The sequence below is a fragment of the Choloepus didactylus genome, chromosome 10 (assembly GCF_015220235.1).
Source record: "Choloepus didactylus isolate mChoDid1 chromosome 10, mChoDid1.pri, whole genome shotgun sequence".
NCBI lineage: Eukaryota > Metazoa > Chordata > Mammalia > Pilosa > Megalonychidae > Choloepus > Choloepus didactylus.
Genome location: NC_051316.1, coordinates 35006303 through 35016780, shown reverse-complemented (window position 1 = coordinate 35016780; position 10478 = coordinate 35006303). Strand labels below are relative to the sequence as shown.

General features: G+C 37.5%; 1 pseudogene; it reads right to left on the bottom strand.

Moving 5' to 3' along the window:
• Window positions 1-569: 569 nt before the first annotated feature.
• Window positions 570-4882, bottom strand: LOC119545156 (annotated as a pseudogene).
• Window positions 4883-10478: the final 5596 nt, after the last annotated feature.

The following is a 10478-nucleotide window of genomic DNA, read 5'->3' as shown; positions in this document are numbered from 1 at the left end:
AGCAAATACACAAGCTACAGCAGAGTCAGAGATACATAAAGGCAGGAAAACTAAGGTGAAAGCCAGAGGTTTCATGAAAACACAAAATGCACCCTTTAATGGCTGATAGCTGTTTTGAATGCATTATCTAACTTAATCCTCACAAAATCTTTGTGAGACAGCTATCAGACAGCTATCACCTCCAACTTGACATAGAAAGACTCTTTCTGGAATCATGTCTTTTTTGTTTTTAATTTAAGACCTTTATTAACAGGTTCTTGCAGCTTGTTGACTTAAGAAAAAAAACATCAAGTCGCGAACTTTTATAACAAATTAAAAATGAGGTTCTTAAAAATCTCAACTTGACTAGAAATGAAACAATTTAAAAACCTTTAATGTTGTATTGAGAAAAGCCAGGCTTCTTAAAAAACACATTTGTCATTACTAAAAAGAGATGTCTTTAGGTAAAAATAATAAAACCCTCAGGCTGCATAGACAATGGCGATAGTTCTAGTTATCTGGCAAACAGGCAAAAAGCAAGAACTTAAGGTCTTCAGCTCCAATCTTCTGTTCATTTCTTATTGCTGGAATTTCATATTCACCTCTTCTTGTTGGATGGCTAACTGGATGATGATGGAGATGGTAAGCCAGCGTTTACTCAAGCAGGCCCTGCTCAGCCTTGGGAGCCAACAAATTCTCAGCTGGTGGACTGGCTGCTTTGGTCTGTTTGCCATCTTGTAGTTTAGGGTTTTCTGGGTGTCTGGGTCAGTAACTGAAGTTACCGTGGTACCAATGTTGGGGTGGCTGCTGACCTTGGGTCTCAACTCCTTGATTTTCCTTACCATCTTCAGGGCCGTCCTCTCTAGGCTGTCTTTGGCAAGAGGGCCCTGCAGAATTATGCTCTACAACCCCAATACATATCCTGCCTCACTTGTCTGCTTTGTTCTCCTGCCCCCTGGTTGTCAGCACCCTCCATCACTTCTCCTTGCACAGGAGGGTTGAATACTGTGGTTGAAGCCCTAAAGAGTCTCCACATGCAGTAAGGCAGGAATCTTCTCCTGCGGTAAGGCCGGCGTGGTTGGGCCTGGCCTTCAGGAGCACCCTTTGATCCCTCATTCTTTTCCCCACTCTCACTGTTCTGCTAATTTTGCTGGTAATTGCATGGAGGGCCCCTATGATGTCGATAACGTCTATAATGGTTACGGTCTGCTGCATATTTACTGCCCTGCACTGGAACTCCACCAAGGCCTGAGACATTTGCTGCCTCCACCCCCCTTTTCTCCTTCAAGAACATCAAACTCCACAGTCTCTCCATCTCCAACACTGCGAAGGGACTTCCTGAGGTTATTCTTCTTTATGGCAGTCTGGTGTACAAACACATCTTCCTTGGCGTCATTTCCGTTGATGAAATCATATATGTTTCTTACATTGTAAACCATTTTACTGTTCCCAAAACCTTTGTTGCAATGATCTTGTAGGCGCCGCCGATGTGAGGCCAACAGGGGACGCGGCTCCCCGCGCGGCTGCAGGTGGTGCGGGGCCGGGTGTCCGCAGCACGGAGGGCGAGGGCGGGGCGGCTGCCGGGGCTCCGCCTGGAGACCGTGACTGGGGCCGGAGGCTGCAGCTGAGCCCAGGGTGTGACGGTAACGAGGTCGGCGGCGGTGGTGGGGTACCTCAGGGTTCTCTGGGGTCCGCTCTCAGCTCCCGCTCCCGATCCAACCCGATATGTCATTTTTAAACTGCAGGGCCAAAACTGGTCACACCCTAAAGTTTATACGTTCTATTATATCGAACTATCGGTTTGGCATGTGTGAGGAGTGGAGATAGGAGTGGGAGAAACACATTCAGAAGGGAAAGTGCTGCCTTTGCTCTTTATTTTTCTCCTTTTTTATTGCTCTGCTATTTTTCATGGGCAGATTTCCTCCCCAGCATCTCTAGCACAATGATGTATTAAAATGAGACATGGAGACTTGGCAAGTGCAGTAATGATCCATTACGTATAGGTAGAACTATCAGGAAAACCCCAACACTCCTCGTGGGAGAAGAATGCAGTCTTCTCTTTCAAATAAAATATATATATTCATGTAGAAATTTGTAGCTAGAGACCTACTGGTACTCAAAGTTAAGCTTTCAACCAGCAAATCAACAATTAATATTTAAAGAAGAAATAAAAGCCAGGTCAGCAGCAAGCATCCTTTAGAAGTCATCGTGGAGAAAATTTTTATTGACACTTTCATTTTGTTGAAAGTTTCATTTTTATGTACTTTTATTACAGAATACCTTTAGTCATATACTCAGGAGCAGCATTTCCAATTCCTTTAAGAAAAAGATAAAAGTTTCAAGCACCTCTGAATATTTCACCAGTGTTCATTAGAAACTAACCAATAATGATGAGTCAATCTTGAGTGCAAGAAGAAAGCAACTGTTCTTATGTGCAAGGAAAATGCCATGTGGGGTTCATTTGAGTAAGGGAGCTGTTTGTTATTGTTTGGGCTCTAGATTTTGTCATTGCTGTGGAAAGGCTTACATCTAAACAAAACAAAACAAAACAAAACAAAACAAAACAAAACAAACTTAGAGTGTGTTCTTGACTTTTATGTAACCTGAAGACCTTCTAATAAAATTTTTATCACTTGTTAGGAGGACAAATGAGACACTTGGCTAAAAGAGTACAAATCTAGCCACTCTGACCATGATGAATTTTCTGTTGGTAGTTATTACTTAGCATTATTGTTTTTGTGAAGTCACTAAAATAAAGATATTGCTTTGGTGAATGTAATAATGGCTGCAGTTAGCCTGATATCTATAATGTGCCAATAACATGAAAGAAAGCTACATGTTGAATGAAGACATTTTTGTCTTTGTGGAATTTACATAATAGCACTGTTAAAATATATTTACTTAGTTTCTACTAAACATAAGACATCGTGCCATATGGCTGGGGATAGAAGTATGAATATAAGTCCCGGCCTAAAAGAGTCACAGAATAATTAAAATTTGTTAATGTGGTGGAACCCAGCTAGATGAGCAATCCAAAAAGGAAATTAAGAAAACAATTCCATTTAACAACAGAATCTAAAAGAATAAAATATCTATTTTATCTATTTTAACCAAATAAATTTAACCAAGGGTACATAAGACTTGTATACTGAAAACTACAGAAGACGACTGAAAGAGTTAATAAAGAAGACCTAAATAAATGGCAATATATCCCATGTTCATAGGTTGGAAGAGTTAAATTGTTAATACCACAATATTACCCAAAGCAATATACAAATTCAATATAATAACTATCAAAATTCTAGCAGTCTCTTTGCAGAAATGGAAAAAATGATCCTCAAATGTAAGAGGCCCCAACTAGCCAAAACTATCTTGAAAAAAAAAAAGGACAGGATTGGGGCTCACATTCCTGATTTCAAATTGTACTACAAAGCAATAGCATTCTAAACAGTGTGGTACTGCCACACACTCACACAGAAAAATAGATGAGCAAAACAGAATTGAAAGTCCAGCAATAGACCCACACATCTATGGCCAATTGAGTTTTGACAAGAGTGCTAAGTATATGCAGTGGGGAAAGAATCTACAGAAAAAATGGATATCCACTTGCCAAAGAATGAAGTTAGACACTTACCTCAGGCCATATATAAAAATCAGCTCAAAATGGATCAAGGTCCTAAATGTAAGAGCTAAAATTGTAAAACTCTAAGAACATAGCAAAGGTGCTGCATCACCCAGCATTTGGCATGTGCCACAAAAGAAATAATAGATAAATTTGATTTCATCAAAATTAAAACCTTTTGTGCAAAGGAAAGTATCAAGAAAGTGAGAAGACAACCTACAGAGTGGGAAAAAATAGTTTTAAACCACATGCAGGAAAAGGCCTTAATATCAAGAATACATAACGAACTTTTACAATGTAACAACAAAAAGGCAAACAACCCAATTTAAAAATAGGCAAATGATTTGAGCACACATTACTCCAAAGAAGACATACAAATGGCCAATAAACTTATGAAAGCATCATTAGCTATTAGGGAAACGCAAATTAAAACCAAATGAGATACCACTTCACAGCCACAAGGATGGCTATTTTTTTTTGTTAATGGAAAATAACAAGTGTTGGAGAGGATGTGGAGAAACTGGAACTCTATTACATTGTTGGTGAGAATATAAAATGGTGTAGCCACTGCAGAAAGCAATATGGCATTTCCTCAAAGAGTTAAATACAGAATTACCATAGGACCAGTAATTCCACTCCTAGGTATATACTCAAAAGTACTGGAAGTAGGGACTTGGACAGAAATGTGTATACCAGTGTTCACTGCAGCATGATTCACAACAATCAAAATCTGGAAACAACCCAAATGTCCATCAACAAATGAATGGGTTAATAAAATGTAGTACATACACACAATGACATATCATTCAGCCATAAGAAACAGTGAAGTTATGAGACATGCTGCAACATGGAAGAACACTGATAACATGCTAGGTGAAATAAGCGAGGCATATGAGGACAAAAATTGTATAACACCAAACTTATAAGAGAAGCCTAGGAATAGCAATTTCACAGGGTGTGTCCGAGCAAAGCAGATTAGAGATTACTAGCAGAGAGGAGAGGATGGCAGGGGGGTGGGGGGGAGGACAAAGGGAACTGTATTTGAATGAATGAATGAATAAATAAAGGACAGCACTGATCTGAGTAGGGAAATAATAAGGAACTAATTAAACACAGAATAGAATCTTGCTAAATATGAATTGAATGGGAAATTATTCTAAAAACAGAATATTTGTAACCAGTTTTTATGATAATCTAATAAAAACGATCTGGGCCTGATATCCAAGCTTATTTTTCAAAATATGGAATGGAGTGAAAATTAGAAGTAAAAATTTACCGCATTTTACCTAAGTGGAACTCATGTTTTTGCACTGCTATATCTGTTAATAACCAGAGATGTGTAGATAAACATTTCTATAAAATACCATGAGAATAATGAAAATTAGTATTCATAACTGCCAAATCATTTGGAAAAGTCAAGGTAAACAAAGTCCATATAGTCAAATATCAAAAGGCAGCATAAAGTAATAGAAAACAAATATTGGCTCCGTCAATAAATGTTAATAGCTCAATCTCCTGCCTTAGAAATCAACACTCTCAAACTGTATTAAAAACAAAGCCCAACAGAGATCTCTCCAAAAAAGAGACAGAAAGGGCCAATAAGCACATGAAAAGATGCTCAGTATTTTTAATCACAAGAAAAATGCAAATCAAAATCACAAGCCATAAATGACATAGAGAACAAAAAAATAGAGAGGATAAATAACACCAAAAGTTGGCTCTTTGAGAAGATCAACAAGATTGAAAAGCCCCTAGCTACACTGACAAAATCAAAAAGAGACAAGAACTAGATAAACAAAATAATGAATGAGAAAGGTGACATTACTGCAGATACCGAAGAAATTAAAAAAATTATAAGAGGATACTATGAACAACTGTATGGTAACAAACTGGATATTGTAGAGGAAATGGACAATTTCCTAGAAACGTATCAACAACCTAGACTGACCAGAGAAGAAACAGAAGACCTCAACCAACCCATCACAAGCAAAGAGATCAAATCAGTCATCAAAAAGCTTCCCACAAATAAATGCCCAGGGCCAGATGGCTTCACAGGGGAATTCTACCAAACTTTCCAAAAAGAACTGACACCAATCTTACTTAAACTCTTTCAAAACATCGAAGAAAATGGAACACTACCTAATTGATTTTATGAAGCTAACATCAATCTAATACCAAAATCAGGCAAAGATGCTACAACAAAAGAAAACTACTGGCCTATGTCCCTAATGAATATAGATGCAAAAATCCTCAATAAAATACTTGCAAATCAAATCCAAAGACACATTTAAAAAATTATACACCATGACCAAGTGGGGTTCATTCCTGGCATGCAAGGATGGTTCAACATAAGAAAAACAATCAATGTATTACAACACATTAACAAATCAAAAGGGAAAAATCAAATGATCATCTCAATAGATGCTGAAAAAGCATTCGACAAAATCCAACATCCCTTTTTGATAAAAACACTTCAAAAAGTAGGAATTGAAGGAAACTTCCTCAAGATGATAAAGAGCATATATGAAAAACCCACAGCCAGCATAGTACTCAATGATGAGAGAATGAAAGGCTTCTCTCTAACATCAGAAACAAGACAAGGATGCCCGCTATCACCACTGTTATTCAACATAGTGCTGAAAGTGCTAGCCAGGGCAATCCGGCAAGACAAAGAAATAAAAGGCATCCAAATTGGAAAGGAAGAAGTGAAACTGTCATTGTTTGCAGATGATATGATCTTATATCTGGAAAACCCCAAGAAATCAACAATACAGCTACTAGAGCTAATAAATTTAGCAAAGTAGCGGGATACAAGATTAATGCACATAAGTCAGTAATTTTCTATATGCTAGAAATGAACAAAGTGAAGAGACACTCCAGAAAAAGATACCATTCTCAATAGCAACTAAAAAAATCAACTACTTAGGAATAAACTTAACCAAAGATATAAAAGACCTATACAAAGAAAACTACACAACTCTACTAAAAGAAATAGAAGGGGACCTTAAAAGATGGAAAAATATTCCACTTTCATGGATAGGAAGGCTAAATGTCATTAAGATGTCAATTCTACACAAGCTCATCTACAGATTCAATGCAATCCCAGTCAAAATTCCAACAACCTACTTTGCAGACTTGGAAAAGCTAGTTATCAAATTTATTTGGAAAGGGAAGATGCCTTGAATTGCTAAAGACACTCTAAAAAAGAAAAACCAAGTGGGAGGACTTACACTCCCTGACTTTCAAGCTTATTATAAAGCCACAGTTGTCAAAACAGCATGGTACTGGCACAAAGATAGACATATTGATCAACGGAATTGAATTGAGAATTCGGAGATAAACCCCCAGATCTATGGCTGACTGATCTTTGATAAGGCCCCCAAAATCACTGACCTGGGTCATAATGGTCTTTTCAACAAATGGGGCTGGGAGAGTTGGATATCCATATCCAAAAGAATGAAAGAGGACCCCTACCTCACACCCTACACAAAAATTAACTCAAAATGGATCAAAGATCTCAATATAAAAGAAAGTACCATAAAACTCCTAGAAGATAATGTAGGGAAACATCTTCAAGACCTTGTATTAAGCAGCCACTTCCTAGACTTTATACCCAAAGCACAAGCAACAAAAGAAAAAATAGGTAGATGGGAAATCCTCAAGCTTAGAAGTTTCTGTACCTCAAAGGAATTTGTCAAAAAGGTAAAGAGGCAGCCAACACAATGGGAAAAATTTTTTGGAAACCATGTATCTGACAAAAGACTGATGTCTTGCATATATAAAGAAATCCTACAACTCAATGATGATAGTACAGACAGCCCAATTATAAAATGGGCAAAAGATATGAAAAGACAGTTCTCTGAAGAGGAAATACAAATGGCCAAGAAACACATGAAAAAATGTTCAGCTTCACTAGCTATTAGAGAGATGCAAATTAAGACCACAATGAGATACTATCTCACACCAATTAGAATGGCTGCCATTAAACAAACAGGAAACTACAAATGCTGGAAAGGATGTGGAGAAACTGGAACTCTTATTCATTGTTGGTGGGAATGTATAATGGTTCAGCCACTCTGGAAGTCAGTCTGGCAGTTCCTTAGAAAACTAGATAATGAGTTACACTTCAATCCAGCGATTGTACTTCTCAGTATATGCCCGGAAGATTGGAAAGCAGTGACACAAACAGATATCTGCACACCAATGTTCACAGCAGCATTATTCACAATTGCCAAGAGATGGAAACAACCCAAATGCCCTTCAACAGATGAGTGGATAAATAAAATGTGGTATATACACACGATGGAATACTACACGGCAGTAAGAAGGAACGATCTTGTGAAACATATGACAACATGGATGAACCTTGAAGACATAATGCTGAGCAAAATAAGCCAGGCACAAAAAGAGAAATATTATATGCTACCACTAATGTGAACTTTGAAAAATGTAAAACAAATGGTTTATAATGTAGAATGTAGGGGAACCAGCAATAGAGAGCAATTAAGGAAGGGGGAACGATAATCCAATAAGAACAGATAAGCTATCATGGGTAAATTTAACGTTCTGGGAATGCCCAGGAATGACTATGGTCTGTTAATTTCTGATGGGTATAGTAGGAACAAGTTCACAGAAATGTTGCTATATTAGGTTACTTTCTTGGGGTAGAGTAGGAACATGTTGGAAGTAAAGTAGTTATCTTAGGTTAGTTGTCTTTTTCTTACTCCCTTGTTATGGTCTCTTGAAATGTTCTTTTATTGTATGTTTTTTTAAATTTTTTAAATTTTAATTTTTTATACAGTTGATTTAAAAAAAAGTTGAAAAACAAACAAACAAACAAAAAAAAACAAGAAAAAAAAATAGGCAAAGTCCCCTTGAGGAGCTGGTGGAGAATGCAGGAGTATGGGTCTGCCCTACCTCGATGGTTGCTAACGTGCTCACAGACATAGCGGACTGGTGGTTTGATGGGTTGAGCCCTCTACCACAGGATTTGCCCTTGGGAAGACGGTTGCTGCAAAGGAGAGGCTAGGCCTCCCTATAATTGTGCCTAAGAGCCTCCTCCCAAATGCCTCTTTGTTGCTCAGATGTGGCCCTCTCTCTCTGGCTAAGCCAACTTGAAAGGTGAAATCACTGCCCTACCCCCTACGTGTGATCAGACACCCAGGGGAGAGAATCTCCCTGGCAACGTGGAATATGACTCCCCGGGAGGAATGTGGACCCGGCATCGTGGGATGGAGAACATCTTCTTGACCAAAAGGGGGATGTGAAAGGAAATGAAATAAGCTTCAGTGGCAGAGAGATTCCAAAAGCTGCTGAGAGGTCACTCTGGTGGGCACTCTTATGCACAATTATAGACAACCCTTTTTAGGTTCTAATGAATTGGGGTAGCTGCTGGTATATACCTGAAACTATCAAACTACAACCCAGAACCCATGAATCTTGAAGACGATTGTATAAAAATGTAGCTTATGAGGGGTGACAATGGGATTGGGAAAGCCATAAGGACCACACTCCCCTTTGTCTAGTTTATGGATGGATGAGTAGAAAAATGGGGGAAGGAAACAAACAAAAAAACAAACAAAGGCACCCAGTGTTCTTTTTTACTTTAATTGCTCTTTTTCACTTTAATGATTATTATTTTTTTGTGTGTGTAATGAAGGTGTCAGGGATTGATTTTGGTGATGAACATATAACTATGTAATGGTACTGTGAACAACTGAATGTACGATTTGTTTTGTATGACTGCGTGGTATGTGAATATATCTCAATAAAATGAATATAAAAAAAAATCACAAGCCACCGCTTCCCACCCAGAAGAATGGCTCAAATCAAGAAGACAGATAATAACAAGTGTTGACAAGGATGTGGACGATATTGGTGGAAATATTAAATGGCACAGCCACTTCGGAAAACAATCTGGCAGTTCTTCAGTATGTGAACTATGATTTACTGTATCACTCCTGAATTCAACTCTTGGCAGATACCCAAAAGAAATGAAAACATGCCCATGCCAAAACTTGTACACAAATATTAACAGCAGCATTATTCACAAGAGTCAAAAAATGTAGACAACCCAAATGTCCACCACTGATGAATGAATAAACAAAATGTGATATATCCATAAACTGGTAATATTATTCAGTCATAAAAAGGAATGAAGTTCTGATACATTCCACAAGATAGATGAACCATGAAAATATTATGCTAAGTGAAAGAAGACAGTCACAAAAGACTAAACATTGTATAATTCCATTTATATAAAATGTCAGAAATAGAAAAATCTAGAGGCAGAAGGTAGACTAGTGGTTACCTAGAGCTGGGTGTGGGATTTGGGGGGATTGAGAGATGATAGCTAAATTTTACAGAATTTCATTTTGGGATAATGAAAATACTCTAAAATTGAATGTGATAATGGTTACACAACTCTGTGAATACACTAAAAATCATCGAGGTGCATACTTTAAATAGGTTAACTGTGTGGTGTGCAAATTATATCCTACTAAAGCTGTTACAAAACACACACACACACACACATACACCTCTGAGCAACTTTGAAAAGGTAGACCTACATTTAAAAGACGAAAATGATTGAGCAAAGATCATCAGGCAAATAAAAAGAAAGAGTAGAGGAGAGACTATTAATTTCAGATAAAAAGGAATTTAAGGGGAAGAGTCACTAACTGAAATGAAAAAGACCATTTCAAATTAATAAAATAGGAACAAACCACCATAAAGATATAAAAGTCATCAACATTTATGTGCTTAAAAACACAGTATTAAAATAGATGAAGAAAAATTAATAGAAATATAAGAAAATATTATATAACCATGGTTTTAGAGAAACTTAAACACCGTGAAGTATAGCAAACTCCAAAAA